General features: G+C 49.9%; 1 protein-coding gene across 9 annotated transcripts in view; it reads right to left on the reverse strand.

Annotated features, from left to right (window-relative positions):
• The window catches only part of LOC138471647 (uncharacterized), a 341135-nt gene that overhangs the window by 190826 nt on the left and 128375 nt on the right, over nucleotides 1–21934 (reverse strand). For 6 of the 9 annotated variants that reach the window (XM_069609361.1, XM_069609360.1, XM_069609359.1 and 3 more), the window contains exon 2: nucleotides 19671–19773. The exons of the other annotated variants lie outside the window; for them this stretch is intronic. The gene's annotated coding sequence lies outside the window, so the exon portion shown is untranslated. The remainder of the gene's footprint in view (nucleotides 1–19670; nucleotides 19774–21934) is intronic. 9 annotated transcript variants of the gene reach the window in all.

Below are 21934 nucleotides of genomic sequence, written 5' to 3' on the forward strand. Positions count from 1 at the left end.
TTTGAGACGAGTTTTGAAAAGAGAAAACGATGAAATAGAGCGGAGGGAGACGGGAGGAACATTCCACTGCTTAGGTGCGAGCAGAGGAAAAAAAACGAAAGCAGGAAGAGACACAGGGAGGATGTGGAACAGTTAGAAGAAAAAGATTGAGAACGGTGAGAGCACAGGGAATAAGAAGAGATAAGAGGAGAGATAAGGAGGAGCAAGGACATAGAGGCACGTAATACAATACAGAGGAAGTTAAAGAGCAGACGAGATTCAAAGGATAACCATTGAAGAGACTGTAGAGTAGAAGAAATAGTCACAAGGGGACAGCAAGCATAGAATTCGAATAGATGAGCAATAGACAGATCGAAGAGGAGCAAGATGAACACAAGGAAGAACGAAAAGGAGAGGAGCAGTAAAAGAGGCAGAAGAAGACAAGTGTAGCGATAAGAATCTTACAAGCTGGAAAGCTGAGGAAACGGTGAGCCTTCCGGGTATTATAAAGTTGGAAGCGGCATGAACGGGAAATAGTGAAGACATGAGTCGAGAAAGAAAGCGAGGAATCAAAGACAACACCTACATTACGGGAATGTGGGGGGAATAGAAAAAGAAGAGGAAAAGAAATAGCGAGGTGAAAGTGGAGAAGGAATAACGTTAGCAGGAAAGAAAAGATCTGCAGTCTTAGCTGGCTTGAGGTGGAGATAGCGACAAGACACGCATGCTTGCATTGCAAGCAGACAGGCAGCTAAAGATACATGAATCGAATAAGTAAAGTACAGAAAAATCAGAGTTTCTTCTGCGTATAGATGATAGGAAAAGCCGAAGGAAGATTCTTCAGCTTTTCCTATTTGAGAGACCCAAGGGAGGAAGTGCAGAGTGTCTGAAGGCACGATTCCATTCCATGCGTTCCCTTCCTTGGTATCTTAATTATTCAGTTCCACCTTCATTCATTGGGGTTGCATTTCTGGTCTTGCAGCATAGAATTACATTGGCACTAATAATCAGTCTTATGAGCCTTATTCGCGCTGATGGTTTGTTGCTGTGAGGCTGAGTGGCATTCGGCTGCTGGCATAATAAACTGCTGTCATTGCGGTAGGACATTGGTGCTATTAATCAGCCAGGGACCCCGACTTGTGAGCATACCGGCAGGTTTAGCTGGGAAGAAAGGCAGCAGGTAGCCACAAGGTTACTGCTGATTCTCGGCACCTCATGTGATCAGGTACCGCCGGTGCATCGAAGAACAATGACAGACTAAAGGAGACATGGAAGAAGGACTTTGCGAGATCTGACTTCTGAAGCAGTGAAAGGTGTCTTCCTTGGACTGTCCATGGCCATGTGAGGTAATGTTGTTGGGGTATGTTTCCTTCTCAGCACATACTTTTGTACAGAAGAACGTGCTTAGTGGTGGCCCTAGGTTGCTGCCGAAAGTTTGGGAGGTTCCATAACGACAGTTTTTGTATTGCACTGCAATGTAATACACTGTTGTTCCTTTTTATACCGGGCACCGTTTCTCAGACAGCATAATCCGTCACTCTTGGGAGGACTCCAGAGTGGACGATGTGGGACGTATGGTGTCTTCTGGGTTAAACTTGCCATCTTCGAGGTCAAGATCCAAGCTCGTTTCCCTCATCAGGGTCGTCTGGCTGCTCCCTGGGGTTAATTCGCTTGCATTTGTCCGACCAGTCTGGATCCTTGCTTGGCATGTGCTGCCTGGGAGCTAGATCACCTACTCACAGTAGTCAATATGCTTACCACCCTGAAATTGTGTGGGCACAATAGTCGCTCTGACTCTGCTTGACAAGGAGGGCAAACTTTATCTTGTCACAGGAATCTATTAAGTCAATTAAAGTGACCATACTGCATACACTTGATGGCGTTGGTGTACAAGAGCAAGACCTCTTCAGAGTCCGGGAACTTCCCCATGAATGGTGACCGGGGTCTCTTAACTCTGTAGAACCAGAGGGCCCACTGTCTCAGCCCTGCTTCCACCAGTCAAGGGACGGTGGGCGCTGGGCAGGGCCGGCCTTATGGGCAGCAGCGCCCTGGGCGAATTGGCACCCCACCTCTGCCCCTCCCCCCCGTGTGCCTGGGGCCAGGATGTGCAATTTAAAAAAAAAAAATGTTTAACATCCTCGGTCGGACGAGGATTTAATGATATCAGTAAGGTGAGCTCTGGCACTGGGGGGAAAAAGGCAAAAGCAAAGCAAAAAAGCCACTGAAGAAGCAAAGGCTGTGATCATGACTGGCGAACTGCTGCGAGCATCACCGCTTGCTATGGACCCAATTAAACATAAAAACTGAAGCCATAAATCACAGGAACCCTCAATCCCTCCCCAGGGGAATGGGCGAGGGGGAGGGGAACAGGATCAGCCCACTCAAATGGGATAGCATCACAGTAAAATGCGAAACAGGGAACAGGAATAGAACAGAAAAAAGGAAAGGAACACACGCAGGCTTGGGATGTGGATTCCTAGGTTGATACCGAGGGCCGTCATTGGTGCAGCATTTCACATGGTCTCCGTGGTCATTGGAAATGCAGTCTTCTGTGTATATGGTCATTGTTTGCTGTTCTGAATTTCTAGTAAAATAAGAGAAGCAGAACATTCTGTGCTGGTAGGAAAAGGGATTATGGCTAGGGATGGAGTGTGCGATAGTTTGCATGCTGGAGCAGTCAGTATAGAAACATGGAAGCGGAGCTCAGATCATAAAAATGCAAATGCATAATGCCCCTGCGAACAAGCGCATACCTGTTTAAGCAATTGCTTGTACCGACAGGGAAGTACTGAATTCAGGCAGAGTCGGAGCTTATGCGCTCGTAAAATGCTTCAGCAAAACCTTGCAGCAGGGAGTTGTGTTTGGCGTCTGACGGGTTACAGTATCACCCAGTGAACAGAGAGATACATGTTGGATTTACCGGCAGCTGACAAGCTGACAGTCAGAAGTGAGAGAGCCCGCAGTGGACTGTCTGCAAGGCATATGAGGCGGTCTCACTAGGGAAAAGCAATCGGGTGTGTGGACCAGCCCGCAGAGTGCCAGACTTACAGGGCCACATACTGCAGGACAGGTGCAGAGGGGGGTGGGGGATAATAGTGTTATATTCCGGTAACATAGTGTCCAAGAGTGTAGCCCATACAGGGCTGTCGCCGCAAACGCCTATGGCACACTTTTGCTTCTATAGGCGCGCTATTCAAACGTACAAATACATAAATGCCACTGTAAGGTCGCCTCACAGCACCAATGGTGAGGAACAGGGGATAGGGGAATGGAGGACAACAATCTCCCAGTGTGTCCAGAGGTCTGTCCCCCCACCCCCTAAAATGCCTGTTCTATAACAGGGATAAGGGGGTAACCCTGAAAACAGGATTTAAAATCATGATATTGTGTGCCATTTTTTGTAAAAAGGAGGCTACAACTGAAAATATGTAAGCAAGCCTGTGGGATCCCTCTACTGACAATGAACATGGGTCAAATAGTCTGTGCTATGGAATTTCTTCCAACCAGGAGGGTCTACAGACACGTTTTATCTCACTGTACCCTTCACTGAGGAGAAATACCCATTTGAATATCAGTCTGGTCCCGCCCACAAGGGCAGTCCAGTACCGAAATGCTAGGCAATTCTACTCTGTATCTGGGGTTGCTGTTGATACTCTTGTTCAGAGGAGAATTGCCTAGCATATCGGTACTGGACTGCCCAGGTGGGTGGGACCAGACTGATGCAAAAAAAAAAAAAGTGTCTTTGCTGTGTACAGTGGTTGTAGACAGACCCTCCCCAGTGGGAATCTACCCACAGAACAGATTATTTACCTGTGTTGGTTATCGGTAGAGGGGCTCCCAGACCTTTGTTACAACTGAACATATGTTTAGTAAATTCTGCGCTTGCCACCCCTTTCTTCACTTGCACTGTCGACAGGCCTGCTTCAGAGCATTCATGATATTGTTCTATTGGGCAATATTGTAGAGTGAGCTTTGGGCACCAGTGTAAGCCGAGCCCACTACAGAAGAGGTGGTTTTCGAAGAATTAAGTGATTAGTACTGTACTTAAGGCATGCTTTGTTCTGTAATTTGAACATGCGTGAGAAAACGCCCCTGGGCTCCTTCCAGCGACATCATTTCAACAAAATGCCAGGGGTAGCGGAAGTGACATCACAATGCCAACCCACACAAGTGACATCACAGGAAATTATGTCATTTGACCACACCCCCACGTGACATCACAGGAAGAGGTGTCATTTGGCCACGGTCCCGTGACATCATAAAGCATTATCCCTCAGTACACTAAGAAAAATATGGTTACATTAGCACTGTATTGTGACATTTCATACAAGAATGGATCATCATATGTAGCAGTGTGTCAAGGTCCATGTTGCCATGGGAAGTGCTAATGCCCAACAGTTGCTCTTCCTGGCTGGTTGATAATTACCCATGCCTGATGTTTGCTACCCTCCTCCCTAATGCCCAATACTGCCTTCCCTGCTCCAGATGTAGCTGGATTATCCCCTCGGCTCCTGGGCATATGACACTGCACAGCCCATGCCTTTCAAGCCTGTAGCTTGCACTGTTGTGTGGCCTCTCTGTGGCTTTACTCTTTTGATCGTGGTCTGTTTAGCAATTACAGATCTTTGACTTTCATTAAACTCTGCTACCAACGTTACACACTGGGCTATCTTTGCAATATTGATTCTCCAGTCGAGGACCATTATACGTTAACGCCCCGTGTTGCGCTTGGCAGTCCAAAATTCGTAAAGGATTGCAGTGAAACCATTTACTAATGAGCCAATGCCTCGTGGACTGGACTTCCAAAATGTATTTCTCCCTATCAGGATGGCCAGCTATTCTACGGAAGTGCTGCTCCTTATAGTGGCTTCACCTACAAGTAAAGTTCAGCGCTGCCTCTTTAGAAGCCTCCGTAGAGTCTCCCTCTATTTCAGGGTGACTTTGAGCTCCAATGGTAGACAAGTGTCGGTCTCTGCTGAACGGACTGTCTCATAGCACATCAGGAATAATGCAAGATACAATGGGGAGACAATCTTTGTGGGGGGCGGGGCATGGAAGAACAAAGCGTTTTTTTTTAACTTTAGAAATCCCCAGCCGTGCACAGAGGCACACTGAATTGGCTGGAAAATGAGAAAACCATGCAAAGCGCAATGAATGTAAAAGAGGTTAGGTAAAGGTCGTTAGCAGGAAATACAGCCATGGGTATGCAGTGGCCACAGAGGAATGGGCGAGGATTCAAAACACAGAGGGTAGTGATTCTATACATGGGCCCCTTCCCCTTGCGATTCCCCCACAGAGACGGATTGCCTTGGCAGCCTGGTTCTCTCTCCAAGCAGACAGTGCGCACCCCGGAATATGCACTCAAGGTTTCACTGCTGAGCAGGGCATGGCATTTGGCAGAGATGTGGCTCTGCCTCTCTGTCAAAGATGCAGAGTTAGTCTGGGTAGTTCCTGGGCAGTCTCGGGCTCTGGCAGGCGGGGCAGTACCTTGGGGTGTGCGCGCAGAGCTTCCCGCGGGTCCTGCACTCTTGCATGCTGTCCCTTCGCTCTCTATCCAGGGCTACTACATGCAGACTGCAGCTCAGCCTCCATCCGGCAGCGCTACTGGACCCTGCTCCATTAAGGAGCTTCCAGCCTCCAGGATGATGGCATTAAGCTGCCCGGCCTGCCAGGACTGTAAGGGAGCGTCTGCAAAGAGCAGCCTCGCTCTCAGGGGACGAAAGGGGCAGCCGGGAACGACACGACAAGGGGGACACACAAGGAGACACGCAGGAGGACTGGAGAGCAATCAGTGTGTGGGGCAGCAGAACAGCACACGCAGCACACACCCACCCCAGGCCCCAGTCAGACACACACAGCCACTGCCACCCCAAACTACTCACTTGTTTTCTGGACACAGGAGGAGCGTGCGTCTGGAAACCATGTGCAAAATGGAGGACTACAAACACGGCATGCTCATAGCTGTGGCCACGCACCCTCCTCCGATTGGACGAATGTCAGAGATCGCAAGAGATTGACAGACGTTGCGGACCAATCGGCAGCGGTCGCTCTTGCGACCTCTGGCGACCCCTAAATTACGTCCCTGGCTCCTTCATCATTTGTGTTAGTCATCCATATCTCTCATTTAGCCTGATTGCGTGAGGTATTTTGCATTAATCTAGCACTTAGATCACCTGTGAAACGTAGCACTGATCCATCTACATAGTTGGAACCCAGGAAGGAGATGTTTGTACAGCTAAACCATTTACACCACCCCCTCCCCCCCGCACATCCACCCCACCTTTGCAACTTAGTGGAAGGCACAGACTCACGGCTACACACCCTGCACTCAAGTATAACACAAACACTATTGCACATCACCTATGCCATAACAATGAAGTTACTTTTAACTGTGAAAATTCGAACTGTAGCTTCTGTGATGAATAGGATATGACTCCCCTAGAAAACCTGGCCTGGGACCAGTCCCATGTGGCATGGGAAAGGCAGTTGCTTTCGGATCCAGACCCTGGGGGTGGTGTTATGAGGGGGGGGAGCAGGTCAGATGGACCCCCCCTTGTTTAACTTCCCCAACCTTCTAATGGCCTATTGCAAAATAGAAGAAGTTAGAAAAACTAATTTTTGCATTATGGACGCCAAGTCCCATAACCCCCAAAGTACTGTGATAAAGAAGAGGGTTGAAGAGGAACAACACTGTAAAATGTGCAGCTTGTTAACGGCAATGACCCCACACCTGAGGGAGACTGGGAGGTTTAAAAGGCGAGTGTCGAGCAGTAGCTGGTCCTGATAGAGTCTTCACCTCCAGAAGCCTTAATTGCAGAGGTCACGCAGCAGGTAGTGTCGGAGAGGGAAGCTTTAACCCTGGGTACCTGTATTGCAGAGGCTGTGCAACGGGAAGCAAAAGTTTGAAAAGCGTTCCCCACAACAAGGCTGTCTCCGGTGGCAGGCGTGCACCAGAGAGCCTTTGGAGCAGAGGAAGCACTGTGTGAGAATGGCATGGGACGTGGCTGACTGCAAGTAGCAGATTGCTGTAGCGCGAGGAGCAGCTGAGGCATAGGACTTGGAAACAGTGAGGGGAAACGGACGCGCACACCAGACCTGTTGCGCTCACCAAGCTATTGTGACACCGGAGTGCTCTGTAACCGATTGCATGCTCAGACTAGGTACTTTAACACCAGTAACTAAAAACGTAGAGGCAAAAACACAAAGGAAGGCAATTTTGAATACCGAACTGACAAAGCAGATAAATCATTATTTTGTAAAACAAACTGATTGTGATTATAAGCATGCAGGTCTATTTCAAAGCCAGCAACAAGATGAGGCAATAATTCCAGAACCCAATACAAACTACCATTGCCAAAGCCAAAAAAAAGTTACATCAAGCCAAATTGAAACTAACAAACATTGCCAAAGTCAAGAGGCGGCAAATGAGAGTCCAGAGGTTTGTAAAGCTTATTGACCATGTTTGAAGAAGTGCATAAAAGAAGCTGGTGTAAACCCACATTGCCAAAGCCAAAGAAGAGTCAGACCATATTATTGTCAGTATTTGTTTAATGAAGAAGTGGAGAAAAGAGTGTCAAGAAGTCTGCCCTTCTGGTAAAGGATATTCAGAAGGAGTGGAGCATAACTTGCAGAGGTTTTGAAAACCACAAAAGTGTAATAAAGAGCACTAATGTGAATCTTGTCTTTCTTGAAGAAACTTACAAACATGGTGTTGCGAAGCAAGAGAAGGTGTTGTAAGCTTATCTTAACCACAGAATCACTTTTTGTTTGTAATGTTCTGGCCTGGCAGGGGAGTATACCCTTTCAGAGGTTGTGATAACATTTTATTCTGTTCTGTCAGGAGAGTATACCAGAACAGAGAACTTTGAAGTAGTAGGCCTTGCATGGGAGTAAACCAGATGGAAGTTGATGAAGTGGTGTTAAAAAATAAAGAAGCAGTGGTAGAACTATTGATATGTTTTGGTGAAATATTGCCGAATCATCCTGACAAACTTTCATTGCTGAAGAAAGTGTTGTATAAACTGCTGCAGAAGTGTATCATCGTTTCTAAACAAATATGTGGTTGCAGAAAAATCCTGACATGCAATTTTTTTTCAATTTCACTGAACTCAGGAAATGTTCTTGGTTTATGCGAAGAAGGTTGTTTTTATTAACATCACAAGTGGAAGAGAATGACACCAATCCTGAAGTGTTGAAACTTTCTGTTGCTATGTGGAAATCAAAAGAACTGCATTGAAACTTTGCTACAAGACAGGATTTCCTTATTCTTTCGGAACTGTTGGAGAATCCTGCTTGAATCTGAGGAACGGAAATTCACCAGATTATAAGGAGAGACAGTTATCGTATTGTGAACTTAACTTGTTATATTTGTTGCTTTTGAAATGCCATATCTTACCTTGAGTCAGTGTGTGTACACGTGTGAGGGACAGAAACCTTTTGTTACAGTGTCTTCCTTTAGTTTATTTTAGGCAGGGAAATCCTCGTTAGGGTAGAGATAGTGAGGAGTTTATTCAACCTTTTGAGTTAATAAAATGGCATCTTTTGAAAAACCTTCACAAAGTTGTCCGCCTCACATTTCTGACCCCTCTCACTTCACGCATAACTCATCTCCTTAAACACAATCCCCTCCATTTAGTCCATAGTATGAGTTGCAAGCTTGAGGATCTTTGATCGCAGGTGACTTTGGAGCCCCGTTTTCTTTTGAAGTTCATATATTCTGCATCCTAAATAGCAAGAATCTGATAACCCCCCCAATATTCCAACGGAAGCTTGCATATTTTTGCCTCATTCCTGGCCTAAATATCAATATCTGTGATTTTGCTACGTTAATGCTCAAATGATTGGATTTAGCATATTTGGCCAGGGCATCAAGCTTTTGCGCTGGAATCCGTTTGGCGTGTAATCAAAAAGCACAAGGTCATTGGCGTAAAGCAAGTAATCCATCAGCGCTGTGGCAAAGTTCTGCAAAAAGCTACGTGTACCTTCAAAGATCTCTGCAAGGTCTGATAGAAAAAGGCAAAACAGCTAAGGGGCCAGAAGGCAAACCTGTTTCAGGCCATGCGTTGTAAAGATAGGTGAAGATAGCTTAGCAAGAGTGTTCAGTCACACTCTGATGGAGGTGTCTGCGTGGAGAGCCATCAAGATCTCTAGTAAGTGCGCTGGGCATCCCCATTGTCTTAGCTTTGTCCATAGCCGTGTGCGATCAATACTATCAAATGCCATTGCGAAGTCAATAAGCACCATATAGATGGGTCTTGACCTCCCCCTCGTCTCGTTCTTTAGGAGACCTAAGATGAACAAGTTAACATTTGTTCCAGTGCCTTTCCTGAACCCTGTTTTAAACGCATATAGTCTGACCGCACCCTACGCCCAGTTAGTTTGTTCTTTCAACACTACAGATGCATAGATTTTTGCAAGGATGTCAAGTAGCGCTATGGGTCTATAGTTGCAGGCTAGCCAGCGTTTCCCTTTTAAAAAATTGGTACAATGATGCATTTAGTCCAAGTTTTTGGCATAGTGGCTTTTGATATAATATTCCTGAAGACTAGACCCAGTATATGCCCCCAGAGGTCGGGGTTAAGTTTGCGGCCTGCATTTGACAGGCCATCCGGCTTTGGGGCTCGCAAGGTCTTACTTTGACATATAAGGGAGCCTATTTGGCTCCAAGAATCGTAGGTTTCGAGCAATTGCTTTCCTCCCAAACGACACACTTGTATACTTTCATGAAGTGGTCGATCCATCCTTGTTCGACCTATAGGGTTAATCAGGGAATTAGAGGATTTGGTCACAAGTTGTTGATTACTCGCCAAAATGAGGATACATCTTTTGAATCCACCAGTTGCAGAGTCTTTTGGGCATCCTTCAACATTGCTTCGTACTTATGAAAGCAAAGCCATTGTCTATATTTACCCCCAATCGCTTTTTTTTTAGAGAACTCTTTGGTGCAGGGCACAGTTTAAGTGCCCGCTTAAATTCTCTTTTCCTTGCTTGCACAATGGGGTCCAAGGCATGATTTCTTAAGATTAAGCATTTATTTCCGGGCTGGGGCATTTCTTTGTAGACCTGGTCTAAGACGTCTTTGTAAGGGGTGGGTAATAGGGCCTGCTCCTGTTTTTTAGGGGGAAACGAGCAATAGAGGATACTGTGGAACTTCGCGAGATTCCCTGCGTGCCAACAAATTCTGTTCTCGCCCGATTTGGCCTCTATTTCGTGATCATACAATTTACCCTTCTCTCCCCGTTTCACCACCTGTAACTCTTAAGGATAAGGGGTAATGATCATTAAGATCTGATTTAACTGTTGACATTGATTTTACAAGTTGCAGCATTTCACCAGTCACAAAAAAGTAATCTAAGATGCTGGTGGAGCTACCACGATGCCAAGAATTATTTGGCAGGATGTCACCCGTTGTCGCACCATTCAACACATTCAGATCCCAGGCACTCGTTAGCTTCAAGCATGCATTCCCCCGCTTCTTAGCCTTAACATTGTGATGTTTATCCACTCCCAACAGTAGCGTCTAGAAAAGGAGCATTTAGGTCACCACATAGCAAGATGGAGTTTCCACTATTGACCTCCTGCCACTCATAAATCAAATCCTCCACAGCCCCAAGATAAAATGCATTTGTTATTGCATTTGGATTCCAGTAAAGGTTAATCACTAGAGTGGAGGACATGTCAGCATACAGGGACCGATTCCAAGTCAAATGGACTGTTTGGATGAAGACATTCGGAGTGGCATATGGAACTGCAGTTATGCCAATGTCCTTTTGAAGTGTAAAGAGTAGGCCGGTCTGCCCTTAGGGCCTTTGATTGCAGGGTTCAACAAATACTGGAATCCATCCACACTAGGGGGCTCGAGGAGCCAACAATCCTGGATGCAAAAGATGTCTGCCTCAAGGATTGGTGAAATTCCTGAAGATAATAAATTGGCATAACCTCTAGAGTTCCATGACAGGCACTTAATTGATGTAGACAAGGCCGGCGTGTTCAGATTTGGTTGCTAGTTCTTGCGGGCATTCAAGCACGCCGACCCCAATTCCAGTCCATGTCTTCTCTATCATCCGTCATTTCCGTTGAGTGACTAACAGCGAGTCTCCCTGTTGAACCGTCACTTGGACAGGTGATTGTTAGAATCGGTTGAAGTTGAGCTGGACTTACAGGTTCGGTAATGGGATTAACGGTGTAAGTAGTTGTGGGAGGGAGGTAGAGATGTTGAGACCCTGCATAGGATGTTATGGAAACGCCCCATGATTCCAATTGGGTCGAGGCTGCCAGGACCTGGTTCAAGACTAGCCTAGAGGCAAAATGAAGAAGAACCTTGTCTAGTCTTAGATGTTCCAAAATTCCACCTGCTTGATGTCGGCTGAGCTCAGGTGGGACAAGGCCGGAACTTTGGTAAGGAGCTTCAACACAGCTGTCCTGTTCAGTGTTAATTCGACGGAATCATTTAGAGGCAAAGGAGTAATTGCATAGTCTTGGGCCCCGCTTGATTGGCATTCCCTTTACTTAGGATACCAGTGCACCACTCCTCCATTGTTGAAAAGGTAGAGGGGCACCTACCGGCCCCTGGAATAGAAAGGAGGCCTTGAGGTAGCTGTATTGATTCTTCGGTGGAAGTGCTACAAGGAGGACCGCCCCTGGAAGCTAGAGGTCCCCAAGAAGACTCCCTACATGTTGACGTTAGTAGCTCAGGAGCTGACCCAAGGGAGCCAGTGATGTCGCCCAAAAGATATGGACAGAGATGATAATGCCACTTCCCCAACATCGCCAAGGGGGCAGATTTGTTCTACCAGGGTACTATTTTCAGTTTCCATCTCCATAGATGTAGGGGGAAGCCGGTCAGATAACTGTGGGCAGTAAATCTGGAGCCGCAGAGAATTGCGGGTGCCGTGGGGTTCAAAGGGAAGGTACAGGAGTGAGAGATTCCTAAGGAATTTCCTTGAGACCCGGCCCACATTGCTTTGGGTAGCTTTCCTGTTTTTCGATTTCTTTAAAGGTTGGCCATTTGATGGAAGGTCGATGCCAATTGTTTGAGCTTTGCAGGCAGGGGAAGTTCTACTATCCTCACTGCAGGGCACCCAAAATCCCAAAAGACGGTTACGAGGCTGGAGGAGGAGTATTCAAGTCCACCACCTCAGTGTCACTACTACTCACTTCCCCCCTGCCTTCGCATAGAAGGGACTCAGCCGTTTGTATTATGCTCAGATCAGTGGGGGAAGGTTCCTCCATCAAGGGTTCATGGGGGTTATCGAGAGGGCTCGCCACATCTGCATCCAGAGGGACTGGAAAACGTTCCGCTTCTTCATTGCTTTCAGAAGATACAAGTGGCTGAGTGGCTTGAGATGGAAAAGCCGAAGCCAGCAACCGCTCCCTCTCGATGGAAGCTGGCTCTTTAATAGATCAAAGACGACTGCTGGCCTTTTAAGAAAGATTCCAGAGAGGACATTTTATCTGTAAGAGTAGAGAGAACATGCATATTTGCCCGAACAGCCGTCAAAACGAGCTCCTGCTGGTCATACAATGCTTTTAGGTCCAGCTGAGACCCCCCCTCACATCAATTGCACAATGCACTCGTTTTTGTACCTGGGCAGGTCCCACACAGGCAGTCAGTTCCATTCCATTCGGAGGTTTTGATCGGCATAGGGAGTGCTTTAGACGGACCCGGTTATCGTGAGTGCCGTCAGCATTAATGAGAGAGAACGCTGTGACACACTGCCCTCTTTCTCCAGCATGGGGTCTGGCATGGATTCACATGCTCATGAATATTCCCCGTCGTCAGGCTGGGAATCCTCGGTAAAGAAAAAATCAGTATCAGTTTCGTTTCTGATCTGTCTTTCATAGTAGTAACCAATCACTGATCTCTGCGTCATACTGACCACAGCCAATGACTGCCCTCTACCTAAGCCCCGTCTCTGGCAGCCATCTTCAGATTTTTACCGCACGTTCAAGTGTTGGGATCCTCTTGCTATTGCTCTTGAGCGTTAGTGCTATTTTCACGTTTTTTCTCAAAAACTCTTTTTTCGGTCAAAAGAGCCTCAAGCTCCACCGTTTCTTCATCCGATCAACGGGGACCCGTGTCGGATTCTTCTACGCCCCTCAAGGGTGAAGATTTCGTCGAGCCACGCTTTTGGAGGATTCCAGAAGTTTCTCAGGCCCATCTCGGACATGGCCCTGGAGAAGGGAAGCTCGACGCCCGGAAAGCTGTTCAGGGTATGCCCTGGATGCCAGCTTCAGAATGTCTTTAAGGAGGACGAACACTCCTTTTGCCTTTACTGCCTACATGAGGACAAGACGCACGTGGAGAAGGACTGTGCGTTTTGCGGCAATATGTCGGAGCGGACCATGAAGGACCGCCATCAACGTCTCGCCAACTGGCTGGAAGGAAAGAGCCCGTCAGGCGAGAAGAAGAAGAAGAAGTCCGAGTGGTCTTCTAAGACCTTTAAGGGCGCCCCGGCGACGGGGGTCCAACAGAAGGCCAAGCACCGTGAGTCCGCTGGCACTGGGAGCGCCGAACGGTCGGGCTCTACGGGCGCCAGGCAGGGCGCATCCTCCCCGGCGCCATCAACCACGAGCCAATGCTCTGGCTCTGGTAAGAGGAAGGCTGAGCACCCGGCGAAGCACCTGGAGAGACCCCGGTCGAGCTCGAAGGCCCCATCAGAGGGGGAGCGAGGCGGTGACCCTCCCCCCAAGGAGAAGGCGGTGAGCGCACCTAAGGTGGTGAAAGCCTTGATCCATCCGGCCAAGGCCTCTATCGAGATAGTCGCGGCGGCCCTGGCTCAGCCTGTGGAGGCTACACCAGTGGTGGCGACCTCGGGGCCCAGAGTCTCCCTGCCACCGCGGAGGGAGTCCTCTTTCATGCCCATCGACAGGACCCCCGTGAAACCTCCGATGGAGAAGAAAAAGGGGGGGCAGGAGGTCGTTGTGGATTCGGCCTCAACCTCTGAGGAGGAGCTGATCGAAGTCTTAAGCCACGGCGTTGGCGTGGAAGAAGACCTGCCCGTCGGGAGGGACCCCGACGTAGGAGACGACGAGAATGTCGAGGGTGCCGACGGGGCTCCTGTCCACCCGTCGGACACCCCTCAACCAGTACAGCAAGACAACTCGGCGGCCATTTTGTTGGCTATACAGTCCTTATGCTCGGAGATAAGGACGAGACTGCCGTTACCACCAACGGAGGAACCGCTCCCGATGCGGACCCGGAGCCAGGCCCTTCTGGGAGCCCTCCCCCTAAGAGAAGAAGGATTCATCCTCCACCTCCTTTTCAGCCATCGCGCCCTGTTCAGCCCTCCTCCCCATCCACGACACGTGGGGATGATACGGGGACTGACACAGCCGCGACGGGTACAGACAACGAGGTTTACGACGAGGATCTCCCATGGTCACCTCCCACCCGGGCTTCCCCGCCCGACGAGATTGGATCGTTTCATTCCATGATCGCCTGGGCATCCGAGCTTTTCCAGATCTGCCCGGAAGAGAAGAAGAAGGAAGGTTTCCTTTATCAGCGGCGCGAGGCCAAGAGGAAGGCGGTCCTCGCTGTACCTCTACTAGACGATATTTGGGATGAGGGCCTCGCCCTCCTCAAGAACCCAGCCACGACGCCGGCTAGAAGGGATCAGTACGAGAAGAAGTACCGGGTCCCGGACGCGGCCCCCTTGTGCCTTCGGGCACAGCCGACCCCGGACTCGGTCGTCTCCGCGGTGGCCAGGAAGAAAGCGGGGGGGGGCGCGGCCTCTACGTCGACCTCCCCGCCGGACGGCGAGGGAAAGAAATTAGACACTATGGGACGCAGAGTCATCTCGTCGGCAGCAACGACGATTAAGGCGGCCAACGCCTTGGCTATCGTAGCCCGCTACGACAGGGAGTTGTGGTACAAGCTGGCCCCCCGGCTGGACTTCCTACCAGACGACAAGAGGGCGGAAGCTCTAGAGATCTTGCAGGAAGGAGAGGTGGCGTCGGACCACGCCATTACGATTGCGACGGACATCGCTGACACTGGATTTCGCCAGTTGGGCAACGGGGTGTGCCTTAGGCGGCGTGGATGGCTCAAGGCTACTGACTTCCGTCAGGACGTGCAGACCAGAGTCTTGGACATGCCGTTCGACGGAAACAACCTGTTTGGGAAAACAGTGGACGATTCCCTTCAAGCCATTAGGGCGGACACAGAGACGGCCCCGGCTCTTGGGGTTCTTCAGCAGTGGCGGCTGCCCTTTCGGAGCGGCGGAGGCAAACAGGGTGCCTCCAAAGGTTCCAGCGGCGGATTTTCCACCTACCGTCAAGCGGCCCGTTCGTCGTCACAGGAAGCTTACAGGGGACGAGGCAAGTCAGGCGGACCCCGCCGTCGTCGTCAAGGAGGTCAAGGCGGCAAAGCCTCGTCGAAGCGGGACTGAACCGGCCGTGGGGTCGGGCCCCCACCGAAGCACCCCGGTGGGAGGCCGGCTGGCGAGCTTCGTCAGCGTGTGGGAGTCCATCTCCACCGACCGTTGGGTGCTGGACGCCCTAGCTCAGGGTCACGCGCTCGAGTTTCTAAAGAAATGCCTGCGCGTTCCCCCTGTGGCCAGGAAAGAACAACACGTCCCTCAACTTCTCTTGGAGGTAAAGGCGATGCTCAAGAAGGGCGCCATCGAGCTCGTCCCAAAGAGACTTCGGGGCTCCGGAGTTTACTCAAGATACTTCCTCGTGAAGAAGAAGACGGGAGGATGGCGTCCCATCCTGGACCTGCGACGACTGAACAAATTCATCAAGGCACAGAAGTTCCGGATGGTCACCCTCCAACACGTCCTGGGTCAACTGGAGGAGGGCGATTTCCTGTCGTCGTTGGATTTGGAGGATGCCTACTTCCATATTCCCATCCTAAAGGGACACCGAAAGTTTCTCAGGTTCGTGGTCCAGGGGCGTCATTACCAGTTCAGAGCCCTTCCCTTCGGATTGATGTCGGCACCCAGGGTGTTCACCAAGTGCCTCGCACCGGTGGCGGCGCAGCTGCGCCGAGAGGGGATCCACGTCTACCCCTACCTGGACGACTGGCTCATCCGAGCAAAGACGAAGGAGCTTGCCGTGGAGCACACGGCAAGGACCATCCAACTACTCACGGACCTGGGATTCTCCATAAACTACGCCAAGTCCCACCAGGTGCCCGCGCAAGACGCACTGTTTCTGGGAGCGAAGCTCGACACAGTGTCGCTTCTGGCCTCTCCGTCGGAGGAAAGGACGAGGGCCATCTTGGGCAAGGTGCAGCAGATGCTGGTCGCGGACGCGGCCAGGGTGAGGTCCATCAAGTCCCTCCTTGGACTGATGTCTTCTTGCATTTACGGATGCACCCGTTGCAGGAGTTCCTGGATGCGCGCTGGATCCAGACGACGGGCAGCTTCGAGGAGAGGATCACACTCGACGAGAGTTTCCGACGAGCGATCCGGTGGTGGGGCACCCGCGCGCATCTGACGGCGGGCATGGACTTCCAGACCCCCGGCCACCAGGAGACAGTGACCACGGATGCCTCCCTGGAAGGGTGGGGAGCGCACACCGAAAATCTGCACGCGAGAGGCCTTTGGCTTCCGACGGAGAAGTCCCTCCATATCAACGTCCTGGAGCTCTGTGCAGTGTTTTGGGTCCTCAGGTCCTTTCTGCCGTCCCTCAAGGGCAAGGTGGTGAGGATCTTCACCGACAACACCACCACCATGTTCTACATCAGGAAGCAGGGCGGAACCAGGTCCCCAGCCCTGTCCAAGGAGGCGCAGGATCTGTGGCATTGGGCCGTCGCCCAAGGGATGTTTCTGGTGCCGTTTCATCTGGCAGGGATAAAAAACACCATCGCCGACTCGCTCAGCAGAGAGCTGCGCTCGTGCCACGAGTGGGAACTACGACAGGATCTAGTGGACCGCCTCTTCCGACGGTGGGGCACACCCCAGATCGATCTGTTCGCGACGGCGACGAACTCCAAGTGCCAGAGGTTTGCCAGCAGGTTTCCCCAGCCGAGGAGCATGGGCGATGCTTTCTCGTTCCCCTGGGAGGGCCTGTTTCTATACGCGTTCCCTCCATTGCCATTGCTGATCCCGCTCATCAACCAGCTCAAGAGGTCACGGTGCAGGATGCTCCTCGTCGCACCTGCGTGGCCGAGGCAGATATGGTTCCTGGACCTTCTGGACTTGTCAGCGTCCCCGTCAATCAAGCTGCCAGTGGACGCGGATCTTCTCTCCTGGGAAGGAGGCGCCATCCTCCATCACGACCCGAAGTCGCTGAACTTGCAGGCCTGGCTCCTGCAGCGTTAGAGTTTGGAGGATACGACATACCGGCCGACTGCAGAGAGGTTCTCGCAAAGGCCAGGGCGTCCTCAACTCTTAAATGCTATGGACACAAATGGAAGAGGTTCTCTGTCTGGTGCCACGCACAGAAGATTAACCCTCTACGGATTACGGCTCCCCAGGTACTGCCGTACCTTCTGACGCTGGCTAAGGCTGGACTGGCGCACGCGTCCATCAAGATTCATCTTGCTGCGATCTCCCGATACACCAGAACCACGGGGCGGACGTCTTTGTGGATTCATCGTCTGGTGAAAGAATTCATGAAGGGACTGTTCAGATCGTTCCCCCCGGTGAAGGCTCCGGCCCCGGCGTGGGAGCTCAACATGGTGCTGACCAAGCTCATGGGACCTCCGTTCGAGCCTCTGCACTCGGCTCCGTTGAAGTTCTTGTCGTGGAAAACAGCGTTTCTTGTGGCCATCACCTCCGCACGAAGAGTGGGAGAGATCCAGGCCCTTTCCTGCAAGCCCCCGTACTTGACTTTTCACGACACAAGGGTAGTGCTCAGGACGCACCCCTCCTTCATGCCCAAAGGTGCCGTCGGAATTCCACCTCAACGCACCCTTGGTGTTGCCTGTTTCCTTCCCGTCGCCTTCGTCGCCGGCCGAAAGGACTTTGCACTCGCTGGATGTGGCTAGAGCGCTGAAGTTTTACGTGGACCGCACGAAGTGTTTTCGGAAGACGTCACAACTTTTTGTGAACTTTGGACCTGTCAATCTCCGGCTGTATCATGTACTGTCATCGGTTGGCAAACCGACCACTGCCTGGCCGTCTGAGAGCCCATTCCACCAGAGCGATCGCAGCTACCACGGCGTTCCTATCTGGTGTCCCCTTGCTGGACATCTGCAGGGCTGCTACGTGGAGGTCGATGCACACCTTCACGAAATTCTATTGCGTCGACCGGGATTCCAGGGAGGAGTCCAGGGTTGGCCAAGCAGTGCTGCGCAATCTGTTTGCCTAAGGTGAGCCTAAGGTGAGCCTGGTGAGGAGGTAAGAATTGCTTAATGTTGAGTTTGATGTAATGCTTAATGTTGAGCCTTTGCCACCTCCCGTGGTTGTGCATGTGTGTACTGCTTTGTATTCTTTATTCATGAGCATGTGAATCCATGCCAGACCCCATGCTGGAGAAGGAACAAGTTACTTACCTGTAACTGTTGTTCTCCAGCATGGGTCTGGCATGGATTCACATGCGAACCCTCCCACCTACCCCTCTGCGGCTCTTCACTTGGTCATACTGCCACTTCATGTGCTACCAAATCTGAAGATGGCTGCCAGAGGCGGGGCTTAGGTAGAGGGCAGTCATTGGCTGTGGTCAGTATGACGCAGAGATCAGTGATTGGTTACTACTACGAAAGACAGATCAGAAACAAAACTGATACTGATACTGATTTTTTCTTTACCGAGGATTCCCAGCCTGACGACGGGGAATATTCATGAGCACGTGAATCCATGGCAGACCCATGTTGGAGAACACCAGTTACAGGTAAGTAACTTGTTCCATCCTGGTCGAGCTCCAAGGCAGCTGAAGTGGAAATATTCTTGTTGTGTGTGTGTGACATTTCTGGTGGGGAAATAGGGGACCAAGCTCCCTCCCCACTGAAAAAGGAGCAAAGTTCCAGATCTATGATTTATTTAAGGATGTACCTGTTTTTTGACAGGAACGCAAGAAAAGAATCGTTCCCACTTGCAGGAATGTTAGAGGTGATGTCAGAGCTTGGAAAGCCGCCCTCTAGGGGCAAACTTTCCTTGGTATCTTGATTGGCACTGAGGATTGCCAAATTGAAATACGTTGGCCCCGGCAGCCTGTGGCCGAGTCCTTGCAGGAACCGATTTAGCGGGGCCAACTATGGCTTTAAACATTGGGGTTGAAGCTTGCGGAGTAGGATGAAAGCGCACTTTCTTCATCAAAGAGGCAGAAAACGGAGGAACCGCATCCCGCAATAAATTCCTCAGCTGTGCAGGTGACAAGAGTAGTCCTTGCCCACTTCCTGTGCTCGTCGCAATACGGAAGGGTTGCTTATCTGCAAGGGGGAAGGGCACTAAATCCTTACTTAGTTGATACCAGTAGGATTCAGCTTGCAACAGAGACTGGAGAGTGCAGGGAGCCGAGTCCATCAGAGGCGGGGCCGTAACATCCTCCATACCTGACATTTTTAAGCAGTGCTGCTTCATTTGCTAGGATTGTGAAAGTGATACAGGAGCCAGGGGGGAAGCCGAGGGGCTTGTAGTGGAAGACAGCACTGAATGGAGTGAGGCCGGAAGAGAAAGAGCTATCAAACGAGTTTCTAAGTCATATGAGGCCTTGTAAACAGAGAAACCTGCAGTTACAGTAACTAGAAGGAAGGAAGGAAACACAGTGGCCACTCCCCACTCTTCCAGCAGCAGGTTACTCACGTCAAAGGATTGATGACAGTAAGAGTGTTCTCCGTTTCCTGTCTTGAACTGCAGACTCTATGGCGCTCCGCACCAAGCTGGGGTTTTTAACCCCTCCTCCTGGCTGAAAGAGAAGGCAGACTGCTTACACAGGACACAAACAGGTTCCGAACAGCACACTTGTCAGTACTCGTGATGAATTGCAGACTACAGTAGAGAATTTGCAGCAATATCATCCTGGCTGAGTGGAGCAGTGTGCGAACATGGCTAGCATCAGTGCCCAGCATTCTCACCATCCAACTCTGTTATTCATGAAAATGGATTAATAGCCCTGCTAACCTGGGTCATCAGGTTCATGAATAACAATGAGCAAGCCCATGCAGAACTCTGCCCAGTGCACACTGCAGGGCTCAGAATTAAGGTCCAATGAGCCTGGGTGCCAGGATCGTCCCCACCCCCACACCCCCCCTCAACAGGACCTACGGCTAGTTAACTAGGAGCGGGTACACAGCACACCACAAATCTAACTTCCAGGCGAGATGCACAGTAATTGTTTGGCTATAATTTATGACCCATTATGTTTAAATGTGTCCAAGATATGTCCTAGTTTCTCTTTATTAACATATTTTTTCAAACACTCAAAGTTAATGTCACATATGCATGTTTGTAAGGCACCACTTGAACTGGGGAGCCAAAAGTAGCTCTTGGTAGCTGTCTGCATGGTAGGTGCTGCCAAATGGATTCAAGATGGCGTCCCCTGGTTTGATAGCTCAGGACAATGAGGATGCTTTACTGCATGCCTACCATTATGGAACAGCTGTCGGCGCTGTAGTTCAGTCATGAGTCACCCAGGCACGTGACTTACTGGAACCAGCTCCTCAACTGAAAATGATAAGATATTTGACAAAAACCACACATCCAAACCAAGAGTCGAGAATTATTTTTTTATGAAAAATGTTACATAATATTCATTAAAGCGACCCCACAGCACTACTTCGATAAGGAAGTTAGAGATGCCAAGAGGGAAATGGAAAGGCCTTCCAGAATATCAAACTTGACTCTCCTATAATTTATACTAAGATCAAGGTGATCAGGTCGATCAAAAACAAGTATAGTCGGTGGATCAAATGGTGGTGCATGTCACACAGAAATGTACAATGGCAACACTTGGTGGAGGTGAACACAAAAGACCAAAGAAAATATGTAAACTTCTAGGCAGAGCAAGAGCTGGCAAAGACAACTTGGCTGTGAGCGCTGTCAGTTCAATGCAATGGCGGGATTATATAATCCAGAACGTTGTTACTCCCATGTGCGGTCACTGCAGATAACACCACAGTGTCTGGAGGCTTCAATATTGTAATCGACAGGTGTTATAGCACAGAGAATAGCCAGGCCCAAAGGTTCCCGATCCCCAGGTCCGAATGGACTTGCAAACATGGTATTGAAAAAAGAAACGCAGTCATGGGCTAAAATATTGGAGATCCTGTTTTGTAAAGTCTGCACTGATGGTGTAATATCAGCATCCTGGAGAAAAGCATTATTAGTGCCGGTCTTTAAAACAAGCAAACGTGCAGAGCCCTCAAACTACAGACTGCTCTCATTACTTGATGTAACAGTCAAAAATCTTTGCATCGCTTCATCTTGACAAAATAAAACAAAATGGGTAGACTACACAGCTGCTTGACAAATTTCAAACAGACTTTAGGCCTGGCTCCGGGGTGGCCCACAAAATAAGATTTATGGAGTCTGTAGCTGTCCCTGGTGTATCCTTTGTGCCATTGAGGAAAGGAAGGATAGCTCAGGGGCAACGCTTTTGTCTTGGAAGCAAGACAATGCAGCGCAACACAGGTTTGAATCCCGAACCCATGCTTAGAAACCACTCCTGTTATAAATTAACAATTCTCCAGCATGGGGTCTGGCATGGATTCACATGCTCATGAATATTCCCCGTCGTCAGGCTGGGAATCCTCGGTAAAGAAAAAACCAGTATCAGTTTCGTTTCTGATCTGTCTTTCGTAGTAATAACCAATCACTGGTCTCTGCGTCATACTGACCACAGCCAATGACTGCCCTCCACCTAAGCACCGCCTCTGGCAGCCATCTTCAGATTTTTACCGCACGTTCATGTGTTGGGATCCTCGTGCTATTGCTCTCGAGCGTTAGTGCTATTTTTCGCGCTTTTTTCACAAAAAACTTCGATTCTTTCGGTCAAAAGAGCCTCAAGCTCCACCGATCCTACATCCGATCAACGGGGACCCGTGTCGGATTCATCTGTGCCCCTCAAG

The sequence above is a fragment of the Ambystoma mexicanum genome, chromosome 8, assembly GCF_040938575.1.
Source record: "Ambystoma mexicanum isolate Mex_15411 chromosome 8, UKY_AmexF1_1, whole genome shotgun sequence".
In the NCBI taxonomy this organism is placed as follows: domain Eukaryota; kingdom Metazoa; phylum Chordata; class Amphibia; order Caudata; family Ambystomatidae; genus Ambystoma; species Ambystoma mexicanum.